The sequence below is a fragment of the Physeter macrocephalus genome, chromosome 2 (assembly GCF_002837175.3).
Source record: "Physeter macrocephalus isolate SW-GA chromosome 2, ASM283717v5, whole genome shotgun sequence".
Taxonomy (NCBI): Eukaryota; Metazoa; Chordata; class Mammalia; order Artiodactyla; family Physeteridae; genus Physeter; species Physeter macrocephalus.
Window position 1 is genome coordinate 134,826,438 of NC_041215.1, and position 22,481 is coordinate 134,848,918.

At 50.4% G+C, this 22,481-nt stretch overlaps 1 pseudogene; it reads right to left on the minus strand.

Moving 5' to 3' along the window:
- Positions 1–17,630: 17,630 nt before the first annotated feature.
- On the minus strand, positions 17,631–20,564 carry LOC102978799 (disks large homolog 3-like; annotated as a pseudogene).
- Between the last annotated feature and the right edge of the window lie 1,917 nt (positions 20,565–22,481).

Below are 22,481 nucleotides of genomic sequence, written 5' to 3' on the forward strand. Positions count from 1 at the left end.
ATTCGTTCCGCACACGAGTCACTGGTGGATGCTAACATTCATGGGCAAAAGGATAATGAGAAACGGATTTTGAATAGTCTTGAATTCTCTTCCCAAAAGACACCTATGAACCATAAAGAAAAAAGTGTTAACTTGACAGTAGAGAAAGCTGGGGGCACCCCCTTAACCCAGTGGTCCAGATTAACCGCACCAGTCATGAGGCTCGTCCACGTCACATACCCCTGCCATGAGTTACTGAGAAGGACACAACAGCACTTTCATGGTATTCTTGCCAAAATGCATAATCTTAATCTGATCATGAGGAAACCTAGACAAACCCAAATTTGAAGGACGCTCTACAAGAAGCAAACAACAGCAACAACGACAAAGATAAGCTAATACTTTAAAAAATAGTGTTGAGGTCATAAAAGACAAAGAAAGATAAAAAGAAATATTCCTTGGGCTTCCCTTGTGGCGCGGTGGTTGGGAGTCCGCCTGCCGATGCAGGGGACGCGGGTTCGCGTCCCGGTCCGGGAGGATCCCACGTGCCGCGGAGCGGCTGGGCCCGTGAGCCGTGGCCGCTGGGCCTGCGCGTCCGGAGCCTGTGCTCCGCAACGGGAGAGGCCGCAACAGTGAGAGGCCCGCGCACCACAAAAAAAAAAAAAAACAAAACAAAAAAATAAAATAAAAAGAAATATTCCAGATTAGAGGTGACCAAGAAACATGAGAACTAAATCCTGGGCCAGAAAGAGGATATAAGGGGACAATCAGGAAAATGTTAATAAGGTTTGTGTATTAGTTCACAGGGTTGTATCCACAGTAAGTTCCTGGTTTTGATCACTGTGGTGTGATTACGTAAAGGCCTGGCCATTTGGGGAAGTTGGGGGCAGGGTATTCAGGAACTCTGAGTACTCTTTCTACAATTTTGTTGTTTTAAAATTTTTTAAGAAGAAAAAAATGTTTAAATGTGCTTTCTGTGAATAGAGTCAGGAGCAGCTCTTCAGCGCCTGTGTCATGCTATTTGGGGGACGTCAGGAAGAGATGCAGAACGGTTCCATGCGCTTTTACGGAACTGTTGGAAATTCATTTGAATTATGCCATTAAACAGATGTGCTCCACGGGGCATGGACAGCTTCTTATTTCTTAAACGTCTAACCTGCTGCTGCATCAGATGGCATCAAATTAATTATACAGAGTTATCAACGGACGTGACATAACCAGCCATGGCACAGCCATACATCACCACGAGTCACAGCAGAGGCACTGCCAGGCCAGGGGGGGGGCTTTCTGCCATCCCGGGATCAGATCCAATTTGACAGGGTGTCTGACGATCTTCGCGCACTCCCGGAGCGCGCGCGCACGCGCCTCTGAAAACTTAAATGTGAGCTCAAAGTAAAACCCTCAAACAGAAGAGACACGTCTAAAAGCAGCAGAACTGGTTCGCTGGTAAAGGATCATTATTCACATTTGAACGTGCAAGGAATATACACGGTATGCTCTATACGTACATTTTACACATTTAACTATTGTACCCTATAGAGCACTATTATATATGTGTTTGAACATTTTATGCAGCGTATAAAAGATTAAGACTTGTGTATATAAATGGGAGAACAAGCAGTCAGATGGATGGATGGATGGATAGATGACAGAAAGATAGGTAGATGGACTGATGGATAGATAGACTCACATACACCCCTGGAAAATATAAAAGGAGAAAGGTACATTATACTTTTTAAAAAGTAAAATATCAATTAAATTTGTTCTCTTATCTAATTTGTTATATCAGAGTGACAGTTACTCTCTTTCAAAAAGCAGTGCTTTTTTGAGGATCTACAAAGCACCATGAGTCCTCCCCTGAATTTTATTCCATAGAGAGAAAGCCTAACACACAATCAAATCAGAGCCAATCTTTCTTAAGGTAAATGTTCAGTTTCCTCAATTAAATAATAGAAGGATTAGATGCATCCCTCAAGAAACATTTGTTGAATGAGTTAAAAAGTGGATGATTAAGAAAAATCATGCATAGCTTTATATTTAGAATGAGGGTTAATACAGAAGAAACCAACATAAAATATAATCTATTAAAGATACATAACCTTCCACCCAAAGCAGAACTTGAGTTCTAACAAACACCAAAATATGGGCTGAATGTTCCCCGATCAGATTTCTATTTGCACTTAATTAATCATCCATTCATTCACCTTCCAACCATCCTTCTACCCTTCCATCATCTGTCCGTCCATCCATCCATCATCCATTCACCCATTCATTCTTTCAGCGAAAGCTTAGAGACCCCAGGACCCTAGCCTAAGGGCTGCCTCTGCTAAGACAAACACGACATGAACCTTTTCCAAAGAACCCACTAACTTTTGGGAAGGCAAATACGTGCATCAACAAACCCTGGCCATCAAGGACTGCGGGTCCTATTGTAAGGCAGCCGACCAAGCTAGACACAGGCCTATTAGCACAGAGGTCTGCACGGCTGCTTGCTTGCCTGCTTCTGGCTGCTCGAGGCTGCAGCATCTCGGCACTCGTTCACTCATTCAAGCCACAGCTATTTTTTAGGTTCCTTTCGTGAAGATGTGTCTGGGGTTCTGCAAACATCCTCCAGTTCTGTAGGAGAGACAGCAGCTGTAACTGCATGGGTGCTGCGGGAGCGCACAGGAGACCGCTCGCCCTGGTGGGCAGCTTCCTCAGCAAGGGATGGGCCGTCTCACCCAGAAGATGAGCAAAATGCGGGCAGGCAGTGTTCCAGCCATCGGGAACAGCCAGTGAGAGGGTTAACAGGTGAGAGAAAGAGGGCCTGAAGGAGTTGGGTTTGGCTCTGGCAGGGCCAGGGCCAGGGCAAGGACACGGCCTGAGAGGTCAGGTAGGGTCAGTGTCCTAGGCCCTGGAGGGCACACTGAGTCTATCCTGAGGGTCTCAGCAAAGAACGCCTGTGACTTGATCTCAAACCTGAGTGTAGAGACCGCCTCTGAGAATTGCCAAAGGCTGTGAACCAGACGGTGAGCACCAAATCCCTGCCCAGACAGCCCTTCCCTCCCCTGGGGAGGTCCTATCACCCACGCAGGCCGCAGGAGCGCAGGCCCGACCCTGACACTTCCTCTCTCTGGCTCAGGAAGCCTGAGGCTGGAAGCTAGAGAGAGGGAAGAAGTTTTCAATTGGATTTATTTCGAAGTTTTGACTTGACACCTCATGGGATTTTTTTAAATGATCAAAATAAGTCTCTCTCGGAAGGGTAGGTGACTGGACAACCCTTACTTTTTTTTTTCTTGGCCTCACCACACGGCTTGGGATTGAGCCTAGGCCCTCAGCAGTGAAAGCTCGAGGTCCTAACCACTGGACCACCAGGGAATTCCCCCTGGACCACTTTTAACACCTGGGATTGACCTATGTATGGAAAAAATCCTGTGGGCTTTCCCCAGATTTCACTGAGGAACAAATCATCAGAGCATGTTGAGGAGGGATCTATTGGGGGGACATGTGGTGAGGTGTTTTCTTCCTGCTTCTCGTCTGCTGACTCCCCTTGGGCAGTGAGAGACCTCCCTTTCCACAGGACCTGCCCAGCTTCAGGGAGGACAGTTGACCAGCCCAGGGAGGTGGCGCCAGGAATGAGGCACCAAGCACGCTGGTGGAAGGGTGGCCCGGAGCCTGGAGGAAGAGGATGGGACCCAACTGAACTTGGCGGCCGGCTGAGTGTGGGAGGAGCGGAGGTGGCGGGAGAGAACAGGGGTCTCCCGGCCTCCCTCCGCGGGGTTCAGGCTCCACCATGCATCCAGGTCACCTGGGGAGGGGACCAGGCACCCCAGGGTGTCTGCACCAGCAAGTCCAGCAGGGCCCGAGAATCTGCATTTGTAACAAGCCTCCAAATGTTGCTGGTGCTGCAGTTCCTCTTTGAGACTGATGGATGAGTCTTCTCTGTAACGACTGTGGACGTCCTGAGAACTTACATGCTTCCCTAAAGCAAACGGTAAAGGGCCGACGGCAAGTTTCCCTATCGAACACCAGCACCCACTGGGTTTGAGGGTCAGGCTTGCCCAGGGCCTGTGTGGGAAAGTTCTGGCCTAGAGACCTCTTCTGCCCAGGAGATAGTGAGCTCATATCCTGCAGCAGCCCTGGGACACTCAGGGTCCCGGGCTGCTCTCGGGGGGCTTACGGTCTGTGCTCCGGCCCTTGCTCCAAGAACCCTCGCTTCCAAGCTTGGATCAGGCATTTCTCAGGACTGCGGTGCCTCTCCCGTGAGGCCCCTCACCTGCTGGCCAGGTTCCCCACGTTACCAGACCCGATGGCGCCGCCGTGCCTGTTCTCCAGCAGAAGTGGGAGTTCCCAGGGATTTCCAGGTCACGGGGCTTTTATCTAAAATGTCCCTAACGTGTCAGTCCTGCAAACCCGGGGCGGGGACAGGGGACCTGGGTGCCCCCAGCCACCCTGAAGGCTGGAAGGAATCAGACACACCTGTGAATTATGATGAGTGACCCACTGTTTAGGAAACACTGCACCTGTCTCCCACCCACCAACTTGTCGTGTTTACCTTCGCTGGGTTGGTGTTGCACCCGCTCTGTGGGATAAACCACCCCCTTCAGGCTGCGGGGAAGAAACAGCACGTTAAAGCTCTTTGTTGGGTGGGATAAAGTGAACTGTTTGGCATCTGAGCAGAAACTGGGCCCCTCCCCCATGACAAACCTTTTCCAAAGAACCCACTAACTTTTGGGAAGGCAAATACGTGCATCAACAAACCCTGGCCATCAAGGACTGCGGGTCCTATTGTAAGGCAGCCGACCAAGCTAGACACAGGCCTATTAGCACAGAGGTCTGCACGGCTGCTTGCTTGCCTGCTTCTGGCTGCTCGAGGCTGCAGCATCTCGGCACTCATTCACTCATTCAAGCCACAGCTATTTTTTAGGTTCCTTTCGTGAAGATGTGTCTGGGGTTCTGCAAACATCCTCCAGTTCTGTAGGAGAGACAGCAGCTGTAACTGCATGGGTGCTGCGGGAGCGCACAGGAGACCGCTCGCCCTGGTGGGCAGCTTCCTCAGCAAGGGATGGGCCGTCTCACCCAGAAGATGAGGAAAATGCGGGCAGGCAGTGTTCCAGCCATCGGGAACAGCCAGTGAGAGGGTTAACAGGTGAGAGAAAGAGGGCCTGAAGGAGTTGGGTTTGGCTCTGGCAGGGCCAGGGCCAGGGCAAGGACACGGCCTGAGAGGTCAGGTAGGGTCAGTGTCCTAGGCCCTGGAGGGCACACTGAGTCTATCCTGAGGGTCTCAGCAAAGAACGCCTGTGACTTGATCTCAAACCTGAGTGTAGAGACCGCCTCTGAGAATCGCCAAAGGCTGTGAACCAGACGGTGAGCACCAAATCCCTGCCCAGACAGCCCTTCCCTCCCCTGGGGAGGTCCTATCACCCACGCAGGCCGCAGGAGCGCAGGCCCGACCCTGACACTTCCTCTCTCTGGCTCAGGAAGCCTGAGGCTGGAAGCTAGAGAGAGGGAAGAAGTTTTCAATTGGATTTATTTCGAAGTTTTGACTTGACACCTCATGGGATTTTTTTAAATGATCAAAATAAGTCTCTCTCGGAAGGGTAGGTGACTGGACAACCCTTACTTTTTTTTTTCTTGGCCTCACCACACGGCTTGGGATTGAGCCTAGGCCCTCAGCAGTGAAAGCTCGAGGTCCTAACCACTGGACCACCAGGGAATTCCCCCTGGACCACTTTTAACACCTGGGATTGACCTATGTATGGAAAAAATCCTGTGGGCTTTCCCCAGATTTCACTGAGGAACAAATCATCAGAGCATGTTGAGGAGGGATCTATTGGGGGGACATGTGGTGAGGTGTTTTCTTCCTGCTTCTCGTCTGCTGACTCCCCTTGGGCAGTGAGAGACCTCCCTTTCCACAGGACCTGCCCAGCTTCAGGGAGGACAGTTGACCAGCCCAGGGAGGTGGCGCCAGGAATGAGGCACCAAGCACGCTGGTGGAAGGGTGGCCCGGAGCCTGGAGGAAGAGGATGGGACCCAACTGAACTTGGCGGCCGGCTGAGTGTGGGAGGAGCGGAGGTGGCGGGAGAGAACAGGGGTCTCCCGGCCTCCCTCCGCGGGGTTCAGGCTCCACCATGCATCCAGGTCACCTGGGGAGGGGACCAGGCACCCCAGGGTGTCTGCACCAGCAAGTCCAGCAGGGCCCGAGAATCTGCATTTGTAACAAGCCTCCAAATGTTGCTGGTGCTGCAGTTCCTCTTTGAGACTGATGGATGAGTCTTCTCTGTAACGACTGTGGACGTCCTGAGAACTTACATGCTTCCCTAAAGCAAACGGTAAAGGGCCGACGGCAAGTTTCCCTATCGAACACCAGCACCCACTGGGTTTGAGGGTCAGGCTTGCCCAGGGCCTGTGTGGGAAAGTTCTGGCCTAGAGACCTCTTCTGCCCAGGAGATAGTGAGCTCATATCCTGCAGCAGCCCTGGGACACTCAGGGTCCCGGGCTGCTCTCGGGGGGCTTACGGTCTGTGCTCCGGCCCTTGCTCCAAGAACCCTCGCTTCCAAGCTTGGATCAGGCATTTCTCAGGACTGCGGTGCCTCTCCCGTGAGGCCCCTCACCTGCTGGCCAGGTTCCCCACGTTACCAGACCCGATGGCGCCGCCGTGCCTGTTCTCCAGCAGAAGTGGGAGTTCCCAGGGATTTCCAGGTCACGGGGCTTTTATCTAAAATGTCCCTAACGTGTCAGTCCTGCAAACCCGGGGCGGGGACAGGGGACCTGGGTGCCCCCAGCCACCCTGAAGGCTGGAAGGAATCAGACACACCTGTGAATTATGATGAGTGACCCACTGTTTAGGAAACACTGCACCTGTCTCCCACCCACCAACTTGTCGTGTTTACCTTCGCTGGGTTGGTGTTGCACCCGCTCTGTGGGATAAACCACCCCCTTCAGGCTGCGGGGAAGAAACAGCACGTTAAAGCTCTTTGTTGGGTGGGATAAAGTGAACTGTTTGGCATCTGAGCAGAAACTGGGCCCCTCCCCCATGACATAGCACCTAGACACTTCCTGGGTTTCCGTAGAAAATACTCCTCATGGGAGCAGGGGTTAATGAGCTTTGCTGCTTTATCTTTTCATGTCCTTGGGGTCCCTCCCTAGCCTATCTTGGCAGTAGATACCTTGGCGGGGGTGCCAGTTCTCAGAACCCCCGACTTCAGAGTCACCCCTCGTCCAAGTGCATCAGGTGCAGCAGCCAGCCACGGAGGAGGAGCACATTGTGCTGTGCAGGCCAGAGAAGCCGAGAGAGCCTGGGAGAGCAGAGGGACAGAGGGGCTGGGGAGGGAAGACAGACAGACGGACAGGCAGAGAGACACACAGAGACAGACACGGACAGAGGCAGACAGACACAGAGGCAGACGGGTAGAGACACACAGAGACAGACACGGACAGGGATAGACAGACACAGAGGCAGACAGACAGACACAGGAACAGAGAGAGACAGAGACAGACAGGTAGAGACATACAGAGACAGACACGGACAGAGACAGACAGACACAGAGGCAGACAGACAGAGATAGGAGCAGAGAGAGACAGATAGACAGGGAGAGACACACAGAGACAGACACGGACAGAGATAGACAGACACAGAGGCAGACAGGCAGAGACAGAGACAGGCAGGTAGAGACACACAGAGACAGACATAGACAGAGATAGACAGACACTGGCAGACAGACAGACACAGTCAGAATCAGACAGACAGACACAGACGCAGACACACAGAGACAGAAACAGAAACAGACAGAGACAGACGGAAACACAGAGACATACAGAGATACAGGCAGAGACAGACAGACACAGACAGACAGACAGACAGACACAGAGGCAGACAGAAGAGACAGCAGGAGAGTCTTCCTGCTCCTGGCTCTCACCCTCCCCACACGACCTGGATGCATCCTACCCTCGGGGTCCTTGGGACAGCCCTCTATCCTAATGAAAATGTATCTTTTTTCTCAGCCAGCTCGAGTTGGTTTTTTCTTGCGGCCCAAGCGTCTGACTAGCCCAGGTCGCCCGCGGTCTTGCCCCTCACACAGCTCCCCGCTTCACCCTCAGTGTCCCTGGTACCAGCCAGGGGTCTGACCTTGACCCTGACTTGCCCCCACTGCCCTGGGCTGAAGGCCTGACCTCTGGTTCCAGACTCGGGGCCAACCAGATCTCCTTCTCACGGCCCCTCTTCACCTGTGGGTTGTAAATCTGGGCCCTGATGACCTTGACTCTGACCTGACCCTGACCCACTGAGAAGACCCTTCCTTGTCAAGTAAGACATCGCCTCCCACCTTCAGCCCAAACTTTAAGTTTGCTGGGAACTGGCGCAGAGAAGGGCCTGGTGAAACGCACAGCCCCTTTGGGAAAACATGGGTTTTTGCTGATTAATGCCAACAACCGAGGCCGTTCTAATTAAACCTTTACCTCCAGGAATATTTGTACAAGTCCTGCTTCACAGCTGAGAAGCATCAGGTCCAGAGGGGGACCCGGCACATGCAGCTTCCCACTGCCTGCAACCTGGTCCAGAGGTTTTGAAAATCAACAGGGCTGGTCTGGTAAACCCCAGCCAGAGGGATCTCAGCTACACACGCCCCTGTCAAATGCTGGTGGTTCAAGAACCTCAGCAAGAGAGAAACGAGATTGTGGAGAAGCCCAGAAATGGTTTAAGTCACCACAGTGCTCTGGTCAGTGAAACCGAGGAGCTCAAACTGCTGGCCTTGGGCAGCCTGCAGTCTCCAAATACGGGGGTTCCACGCCCCACGTTTTACATCAGCACGGGGTGAGGAAATCTGTGCCCTCGTGTTCCTTGGGCTTCCCGTGCGTGCAGAGAACCCCTGGGAGCTTACGGAAAATGCTGATTCCTGGCACACCCCCTGCCCCACCCTGCCAGGATGCTGGCATTCAGTGCAGCACTCCCGAAATTAGTCACAATTCTAGTCAGATGACTATGCTGCAGTGGTCCTCGGGCTAAACGTTGAGAAACATTGCGGGATAAATATAGACCCTGAAGTAAACGCAGTATTTCCAGCGTTCAGGGGATGCCTGGAGGGGATTCTGCTTGGTTAGGTTGTAGAGCCCTCAGGGCCGCCGATCTGCAGAAAGGCCTCTGGGTCCCAGCCTGTTGGTGGCCACGTTTCTATTTCCCAGGGAAGATACAGAGTGTTTCCTTTTTTTCTTTTTGGTATTTTTTTGATGGTGTAAGGCGAACGAGGGGTAAAAGGCTCACGGAGTCCCATCCCACCTCACGGCAGAAGCCCAGGCCCAGATCCTGAAGCCCTAATTAAAGCCTGTCAGGATCAGCCAAATTCGGAGCCTGCAGTCCTCTTCTCTAATATGATAGCGCAGCTCACGCGATGATAAATGATTTTATACGCATCATCAAATCACACGGAGAAAATGCAGGAGGGCCTTTAACATGCTGCCTGCAGAGGAAGCCACATCCTGCAGGGAGTCCGGGCTTTCTGGGTTTCAATCCATTTCCAATTATCGTAAAAAATTACAAGACTAAGGGCATCGAATGAACCACTCCTTCCTCCATATTAATTTTGGTCCATCCCTGGCTCCTTGTTTCCGGCCCTTGTTATCTCCGGGCAGAGGCAGAGCAGCAGCTCTCAGAGACCCACTCAGCGTTCGGTGAAGCACGCTCCCAGGTTCACAGAGCACCAGGCAAATTCATTTATCTTAGTATTTTCCGTAGCAGAACCGAATTCTGCCTGCCTGAAGGAAAAATCCCTTTCACCCGGTCTAAGCTGCGTCACTCAGCCGGGCAGTTTCTGTTGCCTCTCTGTGGTTCAGTCTTCATCTGTAAAATGAGCATAAAGATAGTCCTACCATGTAAAATCCTGGTGAGAATTAAAGACAGTATTCACACAAGCACTTTGCACGGCACCTGGCGTCTTGGAAGTTTGCCATGATTATGAGCTGTGGTCGTTTCCATGCCTTTGGTGACACTTGGGATTTAGCAGGCGCTTGACCTGGGTCCCCATCTCCCCTGTTTCCCTCAAAAAGCAGAGATCTGATTAAAGTGCTCTTGGGCAGCAAGCTTTTCAGGGAAATGATGGGAAGGAACCGGAGCAAAGGACCAGGGAGAGGGTGAGGAACGGCAGGAAAGCCAGCATAAAGGGTGTGTTGCTAAGATAGCCACTCGGAAAGGAGAACGAGGCCTTGGTCCTGTGTGGGACCCTCTGAGAAGAGCGTAGAATGTCTCTTGGAACCACCCCTGCAGAGATTCAGGCAAAGGGTTCCCCCAAGGGCTCCCTCCCCCACGGCTGCAGAGGTGTCCCGGGGACACCAACTCCCCACACTCTGCATCACTAGCCTGACAATCAGGCTTTTGGCAGAAGCCAGGGCTGGAGTCACGGTGGGGCGGGGGGCGTGGGTTAGGATCGGTTCTGATACCATGGTGGTGCTGAGAATGGAAATAGTCAGTGGTGGATGCTCTGAGCCACCACTAAAGATGTAGCCAAGGGGAAACGCCAAATACCAGCAGTCCAGGGCATTCACAAGGTAAGGATGCTGGCAGCAGTTGCTAGAGCATCCCCAGTTAATGATCAGGCTGCTTCCTTTCCTAGGCTGGTACTCACTGCCTGACATCCGACAAGCACCAGCATCTCACACCTGGTATGAGACCCTGAGAGATCTGAATAATGCTTGAGCTATCTGGATAAGTCCTGGGTGGCGACTTGCTGCCTTGCCGCTTGGGTCTAAAGTTATGACCTTAAAGCATTGTCAGCCGTGAGAAATCTGTGGCACTTGAGTAACAGAGCGAACACCTTAGGGAAGGAGAAGGGTGTGAAACGGCGCATGACGGTCCATGGTCCTCCCTCCTCTCGTCACTAGACACGCAGCCTGACGAGGCCTCACAGTTACGAGGTGAAAATTCAATCCAAGCAACACTTTCAGAAGTTCCGTATCACAGCCATGATTAGCTAATAAAATCCCAGTGGCCTGATGGTATTCGTTTTCTAGGTTGTAATTTCCATTTTTACTGCAATCCATCTTTGTCTGAGTCCAGATCCATTTCTTTCCAGCTCTGGGCACTGGTTAATTTGAATAAATGAGACAAGCACTGTGGACAGGTGAATATCTATCATATTTCCCGTCTCTCCTGGGGTACCGACGTGATGCCACCGTACCCTCCAGCAGGCGGCCCTTGCCCACACCCACTGCTGTGCTGGCATCAAAGGAGCGTAGACGTGGGCAGCCCGAGACAGCAAATTACCCAGAAATTAAGGGTTTGGTCTGGCCTCCGCGGCGCCTGGTTCCCTCGAAGTTCCTGTGACAGATTAAGTGTTTACGGCTTCCCACTGCCATCGTAACCTCTTCTTCCTCGGGCCTGTTGTTAAGCTGTCAGTATAAACAATGGTACCGACTTGGGATGCCCTCAATGTCCATCAGACTCAGGAAAGCAAACGGCTATTGTCACTCTTGGCTAAACTCCCATCCGAGGGCAATGCTATTTTTTTTTTTTCTCTCTCTCTCTCTGTGGTCCTCATCTGGCTGAAAACAACTTTCCAAAAAGTCATTAACTTTCCTTTCAAAAAGAAGTAAACCAGTTTCCCCTCCCATCTTCTTTCTAAAGATACTTCAGCCTGGGATATCCAGTGCTTTCAAGAATTGATGCCACAGGACAGAATCTTGTCTAGAAGATTTCATGATTTAAGAACTCAGGACTTCAACCCAGATCCAATCCTGTAGCCCCAGGGATTCTCTCCGAGAAGACTTTCAGATCTCTGGACCATCGTCATCATTTTAACTTGAGTGTCTACTTTGCTCTCTCGTTCAGGCTCTGACTTCTCAGAAGTCTTCCTTCCTTTGCCTTTGCGTGGGCCCAGCCACAACCCACAACCCCCCAAAAATGCACAGATGAGCAGATGAGCCTCTGCGGAAATACTTGCAAGGAACTGCTGTCAGGGGCTACACGGATGAAACAGCAGAGTGTTGAGGGATCAGAGCAGCCTCTGGTCCACCTTTGCAGCTGCCTGAGCCCTAACTGTGCGCTGTTCAGTACAGAAACCACTAGTCACGTGGTTACTGAGCGCTTAAAATGTGCCCGGTGCAAACTGAGACACGCTCTCCGTAAAAAATCCACACCAAATTTCGAAGACTTAATGTTAAAAAAAAAAAAAAAAGAGTGCAAAATATTTCACTGGTAATTTTTAGATTGAGTCCATGTTGAAATAATAATATTTTGGATATACTGAGTTAAATAAAATACAATATTAAAATTAATTACACCTTTAGAAAAAGGTTTTAAATATAGATTCTATTGAGCTCAAGGTTATGGGTGTGGCTCAGGAGGCATTTCTGTTGGGCAGCGCCACTCTGGACCTCTCCTGTGCCCATCTCCTGGCCCCAAAAGCCTCTCAGAGTCGTTAGAATGGGGCCTCCATGTTTGAGGGCTCCCCCGGGGGGAGGGGGGCAGAGGAGAGGGGTCCATGGCGGGCTGGCCACAAAGAAGCCACAGGATGGGGTTACCAGCCCAGCCAAACCCACCTAGGTGAGAGTACAGATCGATCACATCTTTGTGGCAAAGTTGTGTGTGTGTGTGTGTGTGTGTGTGTGTCCATATTCCATGAGTAACACAGACATTCAGTCTGAGTCTCCCTGTGGGAAACCAAGAGCTCTGCCTTGTTCACAGAGAGTCAGAGAGACAGCCCTTTGAGCTTCAGTCCTGAGTTCTGCGCCGGGGACTGTATTAGCGGTCTGAGGCTCTGCCGTAACACATTACCACCACTCTGACGGCTTACACAGCAGAAACGTATTCTCTCACGGTTCTGGAGGCCAGAAGCCTGTGCTGAAGGTGTGGGCGGGGCCCTGCTCCCTCCAAGAATCCTTCCTTGCCTCTTCCAGCTTCCGGCGGCCCTGGGCCTTCAAAGCCTTGTGTAGCATCTCCCAGTCTCTGCCTCTGTCTTCACGTGGCCTCTTTTTCTCTGCTGTGTAGTCTCCCTCTGCTTCACTCTCACAAGGACATGTGTCACTGGACTTAAGGCCCAGCTGGATAATCTAGGACAAACTCCTCAGAATCCTCAATTTCATCATACCTTTTGCATCCATGGCAATATTCACAGGTTCCTGGAATCAGGACATGGAGCTATCTTCCTGGGGCCACCATCCAGCCCACTACAGGGGGAGAAATGAACCACGGGTCAGGCCCCCCGAGGGGCAGGGAACTGCTAAGCTCTTATTGCCTGAATTGAGTGGGTATCCAGAAGTCAGGTGGCATGTACTCCTCTTACCTACGAGTAGCTTTAAACGCATTTTATATTTTACCGATCTCTTCTTTTTTCTAGGTAAATATCTCACCATGTCTCATTCCCAGGATTTGGCAATAAACCAAAAGCACTGTCACAAGTAGACAGAATTGTGTGCACATTTCCAGTGTAGAGATCACTTTTCCAAACCACATCCTTATGAACAAAGCCAGATGTTGTCTCAGGTAGGTGGAGGGCAATTTATTGTCGTTTGGTTGGAGGCCCTTCATCCAGGACTGCGGTCAAAGCGCTACCTCCATGGATCAACCCTCAGCCTTGCTTTTCAGACTGCAGCCACCGGCCGCACGGCCCAGAACACGCTGAACGCCTGCGAACTCTGTCAGCTCCCAACCTCTCCCCAGATCAGGACCTCTGAGGCTGCGAGTCCCAGGAACTGCCTTTCTAGCAAACTCCCCTGTTATTTTTATTAAGAGAAAGTTTAAGAACCACGGCCTGGCCTTCTCTCGGCCTCCATCCTCGAGGGTCTCTCGGCCTCCATCCTCGAGGGCCAGCTCATAGGGCGGGGGTCAGCACTGCTTCTACAAGCGGGAAGCAAGCAGAAGGCAGCAAATCATAACCAGGCGGTGGAAAGCTTACTGCCTTTGTGTCTTTCTTTTTGCTCATCTGTCCTGAACACCCTGTGCTCACTCATCTCCCAGAGGAAGCGAGCAGGCTGCCAAGGCCCAGGCATCACGCCCAAGGCTGGCAATGTTCTTGGCTCTCATCTGGGGTAAGTGATAGTGCTTTTCAATTTCAAGCGGTGATACCAAGTTCCCTTTAGAACAGAAAGTTATTACAAAAATAAGTCAATTTAAAGGAAATCATTAAGAAAATAATAATGCAGAGTCAGCTGAGGAAAGTGGCAATCGATGAAAATACTCAGTTATTAGTCAGGATTCTCCAGCGACACAGAACCTGTATGCTGTGTGTATACACACACACACACACACACACACACACACACACACACATTCATTATACAACTATTATAAACCAAGAAAAGCAAGCCTAGAGTGACTGTTACGTGAAAGTGTAATCTTTTAAAATCATAAAGCTAATTCTCTCCCTGGCCTGCTCAGAACCTTCACTGTCTCCCTCTTGGGGCTCAGGTAAGGACCAGACTCCCTCGTATGCGCTCTGAGGCTCACCCTTCCTCTGCTGTCCTACTAGCACTAGCGGCCCCTCACTCACCAGGCCCCCAGCGCCTTGTGCCACGTGCCCAGAGCTGGGCTGCCAGGCCTAGTCTATAAAGGGCCAGATAATACACACTCTCGTTTCAGTGGCCCACAGGGTCTCTCTCCTAACTGTTCAACTCTGCTGTTGTGGCACACAAGCAGCCGCAGATAATACATAAGCACATGAGTGAGGCTGTGTTCCAATAAAACTTTATTGACAAAAACAGACGGCCGGCTACCGGCTGGGGCTTGCAGACCCCGCTCTCCCGGCTCTGGGCCCCGTGCACTCTCCTGCTGCTGGTGTGGCCTCTTTCTTCTTGTCTGGCTCATTCATGCTCTTCCCTTAGGTTTCAGTAAATATTCATTTCCCAGGGAAATCTTCCGAGTCCTCAGGAAAGATTCTGCGTCTTAGAGCAGTTATCCCGATTGTGTGTGGCCGTGTGTGTGTGTGTGACATGATCCAATGTCTGCCTCTCCAGGAGTCCCCAGGGACAGCCTGCTTTGCTCCGCATTCTTTTCCCAGCCTGATACCTTGAGGAGGCTGAATCGTCCATCGGATTAACGACTAGATGAGTCACTGCTGAGAAGAATGAGTGAATGCATAAAAGCTAGGAAAAGCTTGCACCCTTGATCTTACCAAGCCCCAGCAACAAAACTATGAACACATTCTTATTTTTCTCCTTCCCAGCTCCCTCATCACACAAGGCAGCTGGATCAATGTGACCAGCTTTGTGTCCTTTTCTTTGGGGGTGATTTCCAGGGCAAAGGGGAGTGTGTGAACTGTTCTCTGAGTTTACTTCCACTCACCAGCTCTGCAACTTGGGGTGAGTTGTTAGGTGTCTCTGATCTTCTCTTTGCTCATCTGTGAAAGTGATAACCACACTCATCTCACAGGGCTGTTGTGAGGATTAACACAGCAACCTACGGTGCCAGACCACGGTTGCTATTAAAAGTACACTACTTCCCATGATTTAGTACATTGGCATTTCCCCTAGATGTGGAAACTCTACAGCAAACAGCGGAAGAGCCCAGGAAGTCACCATGTATCGTCAGATGACAAAGGCCAACGTGTGAACAAGTATTTTCTCTGGAAAGATTGTAGATGTCCTATTCCTCCCTTCTTATTAGCAGCATCAGCTCTAATTAAAATGTTTCTCAAGGAACATATTGGGAGAATTTGATGTAAAATATACTCCTAATGTCAACCACATCAGTATTTAAAATTTTGAAATCTATCTATATGTCCAGTGTTAGGGGGCAGGGTAAATAGATCATGATGCAAACAGCCAGTGGCCTGTTATCCAGACTTTAAATAGTTTGTTTATGAAACATCTTTAAGATCAGAAAAACAAAATCTTTATATTATAATTTTCAACAACCAAAAAATATTTAAAATGACCTATGTCGGGATCTCATTTACATCAGGAAAAATGTATTCAAGAAGACAAATTGTAATAAAACAAGATATGAACAGTGTCTTCCTCTGGTCAGTGAATTATGGCTGATGTCTGTGTGTGTACCTACGTGTGTTGTGTATATGCCTGTGAATATGTGTGTGTGTTCGCTTTTCTGTATTTTCCAAATTTTTTACCCAAAGCAAGTATGACATTGGTGATCAAGGGAGATCAAGAAAGAGAAAGTTTGAATACATCAAAAAATATTAGATATAGAATGGAAAAACAGGGCTTCCCTGGTGGTGTAGTGGTTAAGAATCTGCCTGCCAATGCAGGGGACACGGGTTCGAGCCCTGGTCAGGGAAGACCCCACATACCGCGGAGCAACTAAGCCCGTGCGCCACAACTACTGAGCCTGCGCTCTAGAGCCCGCGAGCCACAACTACTGAGCCTGTGAGCCACAACTACTGTGAGCAGCAATGAAGACCCAACACAGCAAAAAATAAATAATAAATAAATAATTAAATACATAAATTCTCTTTAAAAAAAAAAGAATGGAAAAACAAGGTCCTACTGTATAGCACAGGGAGCTATATTCAATATCTTGTGATAAACCATAATGGAAAAGAATATGAAGAAGAATATATATGTATAACTGAATCACTTCGCCGTACAGTAGAAATTAACACAACATTGTGAATCAACTATACTAAATAAAATAATTTTTTTTTTTTTAGCACAACATGGTTTTGGTTTAACAGCAGCTTAAAAATGAACAAAAAGGAAACCTCTCATGCAGACACATCAGGTGGCATAAAACAATCGGCAATTTAATACGGTGGGAGCACCGTTAGCCATTCTCTTGCTCCCCACACGCGGGCCTGACTATGCCCCAAGGGCAGCATCGGCTCTAGGGTCACGGCTCCAAGCCTCTGGCCCCCGGGCCAAAGCCCTTTCTCACCGTTCTCTGGCTGACCCCTCCTAAAGAAAAGCCCAGCTCTCAAGCGAATGACCAATGCCGGTGCCCTCGGTACAGCACTTACTACCACTTTCACTCCCTCCCCAACCAGTTGGGATATAAGATGCCATCTGATTGGAATATGAAAATTAAAGCATTTCTCTAATAACACAGTACCACTGATGACGTCTCCATAGATTTTCTAGTCCAAATGCGTGTGAATATATATATATATATTATATGAGAGTGTATAATATATATAATAATTTCTATAGATTTTATATAAATTACATATATATCTATATATATTACATATATATATAAATTACATATATATATCTATATATAAATTACATATATATCTATATATACGCAGATCGTATATATATATATCTATATATATATATAGATAGATATATATATATACGATCTGCATATAGATCGTAGCAAAGCCTGGGAGCCTCTCCTCGCAGGGTGCGCGGGGCTCGCTTCACAAGCCGCGCAGCTGTCTAGTCTGTCTTTCCATCAGTCCTCCTCTCTTCTCTTTGCTTCTGCTTGGTTTTATGAAAACAATGACTCTGATGGATTTGCACCTGTGCTAGCGCTTGGGAAAGGTCCATGCAGGAATGGGCGCAGTCACATGATGAGGGAGATGGCATCATCCCCAAAAATAAACTAAAACGAAACAAAAATTTAAAAAAACAGAACAGGACTAGAAAACTCCATTTTTTGGACCTATCTAAAAAAGGGGACAAGAACAGTAGTCATCTGTCCTCCCCATGGGGACAGGAATGAAGAGGGAGGAGGGAAAAGGGGCTCGATTTCTTCTGTTCACAATAGAACGGTTGGAGGGGATTCTTCAGAGTTCTCCAGGGGACGGGACCCAAATGAAGTGCCCAGACGGGTCCTCAATGATTTGTTTGATTTTGTGATAAACCTCTTCCAGTGAGTCATCCTGTACAATGGCTGTGAAGTATTCTCCAAACTCCTGCTCCAGTTTCATGGCGGCTTTGTCATAGATCTTATTTACTTGTTCGTATGTCTGCTGTCGGTTTATTTCCATAAGCGCTCCAATGGACTTGGGCTTGATGAAAGTGGCAATGGGGTAAAGTTGTGACTGCTGCAGCCTCTTGCTAGCATTGCCAGAAACATCTAAGATGCAGTGCTTGCCCCTCTCTGCAACTGCCCTCGCTGACTGGATGCTGGCCCCATAGAGATTATCGTTGAATTGGCCTGCCTCGATGACCTTGTTGTCCTGAATATCCTTCTTCATCTGTTCTCGGGAGACCACAGAGTGGTCGTCTTGCCCATCCACTTCATTATCACGCCGAGGCCGGGTAGTACGTGGTACACAGGATCCAAATTTATGCGGGAACTCGGAAATCAGGTCATCGTTGACTCTGTCCTTCACTGGGCCCAGGAGGATGACAGGCCTTGCATAGTGAATTTCTTGCCGTGTCACCGGCTCATATGACAAAATAGCATCCTCTTGTCCTTTGGAACTGCTTTCGCTGTCACTGGTGCTGGATGTCACTCTCTGTTCCTGTACGCTGCTCTCCTGGGCCATGTTTTCTTTGCTCTTGTAAAATGGAAACTTTCGGGAGAGGCGGAAACTCTTTTTACGTTTTGTTTTGATCGACGTGTTAGACTCAGTCCTCCCCGTCCTGGCATGAAGCTTCACGGTTTTCAATCGAGCCCTTTCTTTCTTTTCCACCCTCTTCTCACTGGGCATCACACCAATTGGCTCACTTGCTCCACGGGGGGTCACCAGTCTCGCCTGCCGCCACTCACCCTCAGGGGCGTCAATGACATGTAGATTGTCCCCATAGGAGAAGCTGAGGCCTTGGCTCGGCAGGCGGCTGTCCCGAGTCCCGTCATAATCAAACAAGGCCCTGACATACAAGGACCTCTTCTCACTCGTTCACAGGGACCCAGACCCAGAGCTGCCTCCCAGTATTAAACTCCTGGGGAGCTGCTGTGAATCATTTGCTCTCGCAAGTCACGTATCTTCGATTCAAAGCGACTGTATTCTAGCGCCGGGTCGGAGTCCAGGTCTAGTGCTGAGAAAGCACCAGCTCCGACCGGCCCCTCTGCCCCGCGCGGGACACCACGGACTCCTAAATAAAATAAATTTTAAAAAAAGACAGAAAGAGAAAATTGGTCTGATTTTCACTTATGGCTCCCTGGACAGAAATTATATGAAGAAGCACATCTTCGCAGCCTTTGAAGACGACCTTGGACTGTAAAGCGTTAAAAATTCTGGTGTTAGAACCCCTGCCTAGACCTTCAGGCTGTTAAAGTCCAGCGCCAGCCACTGGCAGACTTCAGAATAGGCCGCCAGTGCAGAGAAGGAACTGGTCCACAGCCCACTGCGGGGTCTCCAAGAGCCACCCTCCAGGGAAGGGGGGGGGTCACCCACAGGGAGCCCTGGACTGCTCTGCTCCTGGGTCCTGTAAAGGGCTGTGGCGGAGATGGCTGCCTTCTGCCAAGGGCACGGCTAAGCTCAAGTTTCAGGACTAGCTGCCGACATCCCCCGTTACGAATGGCTCTTGCACTCACAGCCTCATTAAAAACTCACCTCGGAGGCCAATGCTGTATTGTCCCCATCTCACAGATGAGGAAACTAAGGCTTCAGCCATTAACCAGGAGTTGAGTCAAGGTTCTGTCCTCTCTAGAACTCGACCGCTAAGCAGAAGCAAACAGACCCTCTCCTCTTGACCTGAAGCTCAGGGTTAGTTTGTCTGCAGACTCCTCTGTACCAACGTTCTCAATTACTGCCTGGACTTCCTTCATGGGCTGGTCCTTATGTGGGCTCTTTATCAATTCAACAAATATTTGTTGCAAGGCTGCTTTCCCTGTAACACCAGGCTAGGCTGGGAATTGTAGAAGGTGTCCATATGTCTTAGAGCCCCCAGTCCTTGCACAGAGGGGATGATGGACTGGAGGAGAACTGTGTCTTGACTTCATGATTATGTCATGATTCCTATGGGAGCTCATCAAAGTCCAGCAGCCCATGGGTCAGATGCAAGTTCAGGCTCTTTTAGCCACAGCTGGCCCCAATCCAGCCTAGGCAGACAGGCTCCACTTTGACTCAAGAAGGACCACATCATCCCAGCTGGTGGGGAATCGTTGACAAGTGGGAAGGGAAGCTTCACTGAGATGGAATCTGGCCCGTCTGCAGCAGGATGAAAGGAGCCAGTGAAGGAGGAGCGACTGAGACAGGAGGGGAGATCTGGGGGGAGAGGGGTACCTGACGGAGAAATACCCTCGGGGGCGGGCAGGCTCAGTGGTCCTCCCATGCCACCCGTGGCTTCTCCTCTGAGACATGCTAAACTGGGAAACAGCTGAGCCTGGGGTGCAGGTGCCGTGTCACTGGCAAGCTTCCTCTGTGGGCATTGGCTGCACCCCTCCCACAGATGCTCTCCTCCTCTGCACACCTGCCCCAGGTCCTGGTGGCTGGGAAAGGACCCAGTAATAAGCAGGAAGGGCTAAGCCAGCCCAGCCGAAGGCTGTGGAGTAGGCTGTGCGGTTTAAGAAACCACCAACCCAAGACATGCAATCCCGTGCTCAGAAACTTAACACGTTCCCCAGGATTCTCGATTTCACACCACTGCGTTGTTCAGACGCCGTCCCATTTGGTTGCACGTAAGTCGAGTCTCCACACAGGCCGACTGTCCCTTTGATGTGGCTGGGCCTGCACCTTCCCCACAGGGCTAGGAAGAGGACCCACCACACCTGGGAAGCGGCTCTGGCTCAGGTCGGCCAGGTCCGGGCTGGAACCTGCCTCAGCCATGGTGGCCTCCGCGACAGTTTCTGTCCCCTTAGTGACAGAGTTCTCACCTGTGAAATGCTACGTAGGGACCAGGGCTGGGCTAGGTGAGCTGAGTCAGGTGCCTGGGGCACAGAATTTAAAGAGCTACCTGCAGGCATGGAGAGCGGGTGCCTCTTTAGATGCTGTGCCTTTCCACTGGGCACCTACCTTTCCTCAGCCTAGTCCCAGCCCCGCTGTGGCCACTGTGGTATGAGCCCAACCACCTGTGTACCCTCACTTCACGCCCATCAAGCTGGGCTGAAGTCTCTCTCTGGTCCTGGAGGTAATTGCCCAAGACATTGTTCTGCAAATGAAGGTCTCAACCCACTAATATAAACTGATGTGAAATCAATGGAGAGACCCTGGGCCAACATCTAAAAAACTGAAACAGTCTTGACTAGCCTGGAGTGGAATAAAAAAGAATCGAAAATATCAGAATGCATCTTATATGTTTTTTCATAAGATATTTGTTTCAGGTGTGTGTGTGTGTGTGTGTGTGTGTGTGTGTGTGTGTGTGTGTGTACTGAGTTGGGATATAAACGTTATTCTTAACCACAGCTGAAGACATACCTGCTCCCTCTGACCTGCTGTTCCGCACCCGGCGGGTCCCTATCGCATCCCAGCCCATTCCCAGGCATGCAATGGCTCTCGCTCCCGCAGACCGATGCTGTGCCTGGCAGGTCAACAGGCAGGGTGTTATGCGTGCTTTCGTCCCCTGTGGAGGTTCAAGTCCTCAGCAGCCAGCCTCTGGGGGATGGCAGTGATCTACTGGACCTCACCTCCACGGCCCCTGGCCACGGTCATGGCCACAGCCCAGCCCAGTGGGAGAGTCAGACCTGGACCCTAGGCAGCTGGACAGAGGCATGTCACGGTCCAGGTCCCGGTGTGGAACCTTGGAAGATGTGGCCCAGGAGTGACAAGGTGGGCACCTTCCTGCCGCCCCCACTGCCCTCGAGGAAAGAGGTGAAACGGGCTCAGAAAAACCACCTGCTTCCGCATGCACCTGAAATGATGCTGGAAGTCCCTGCTGGGGAGGATGAAGACACCAAGACACAGAGGACATAATGCCTCTCCTGCAGGTAAGACACAGACTCACCTGCAGTTGATAGTGAAACACTGTATATAAAGACACCGTGATGCTGAAGAAAGCAGGGAGAAGGAACTGATATTTTCTGAGCACTTACTATGCAAGATCTTGCCCCTGTGGTTTCATTTCATCCTCAGAAGAATCTTACAGTCTGAGTGTTGTTACACCTACAACTAATGAGATGGAAATTGCCCCACATTTTTAAGAGTTGGGAACAAGACTCATACGTTCACACATGCCTGATACCCTCCTTTATTTATTCAACAAATAAAGATCGAGCAAATAGTATAATCACACGCTCTCTAGGCAAGACACAAAATATTAAAAAATTATATGCCCTCAAGATGTTCACAGTCTAGTGTGGGAAGACGGGTACCTAACATTTAAGCGCATTCCAGTCATCGATGTTCTCGTGACTCAAAATTGAGTACGCGGGGTGGGGTGCTGCAGAGCCGGGGAGTTCTGCTGGGAGGGGCTGGATGGGCAGGGAGGGAGGAGGGTGTAGATGGCAGCCCTCACCCGGGTGAGATCAGTTTTGACTGGGGAATCAGGAAATAGGTTCACATTAGCCAGGGCATCCGCAGAACAGAATAACCAGAGAGGTGCGGGGCAGGAAGGAGGGTCAGCCCTACAGAAGATGGGGACGGGAGCAGTAGTGCCACGTGGTCCAGAATCCCCGAGGAAGATGGCCGGCTGGGGGCAGATGGGCGGCAACTCTCAAATCCATAGGGAAGAAGTTTTAGGAAACAGGTCCTTGGTTCTCATCGGCCGGGGTCCACAGGTTGAGGTCCCATTTCCCTTTGTATCCAACT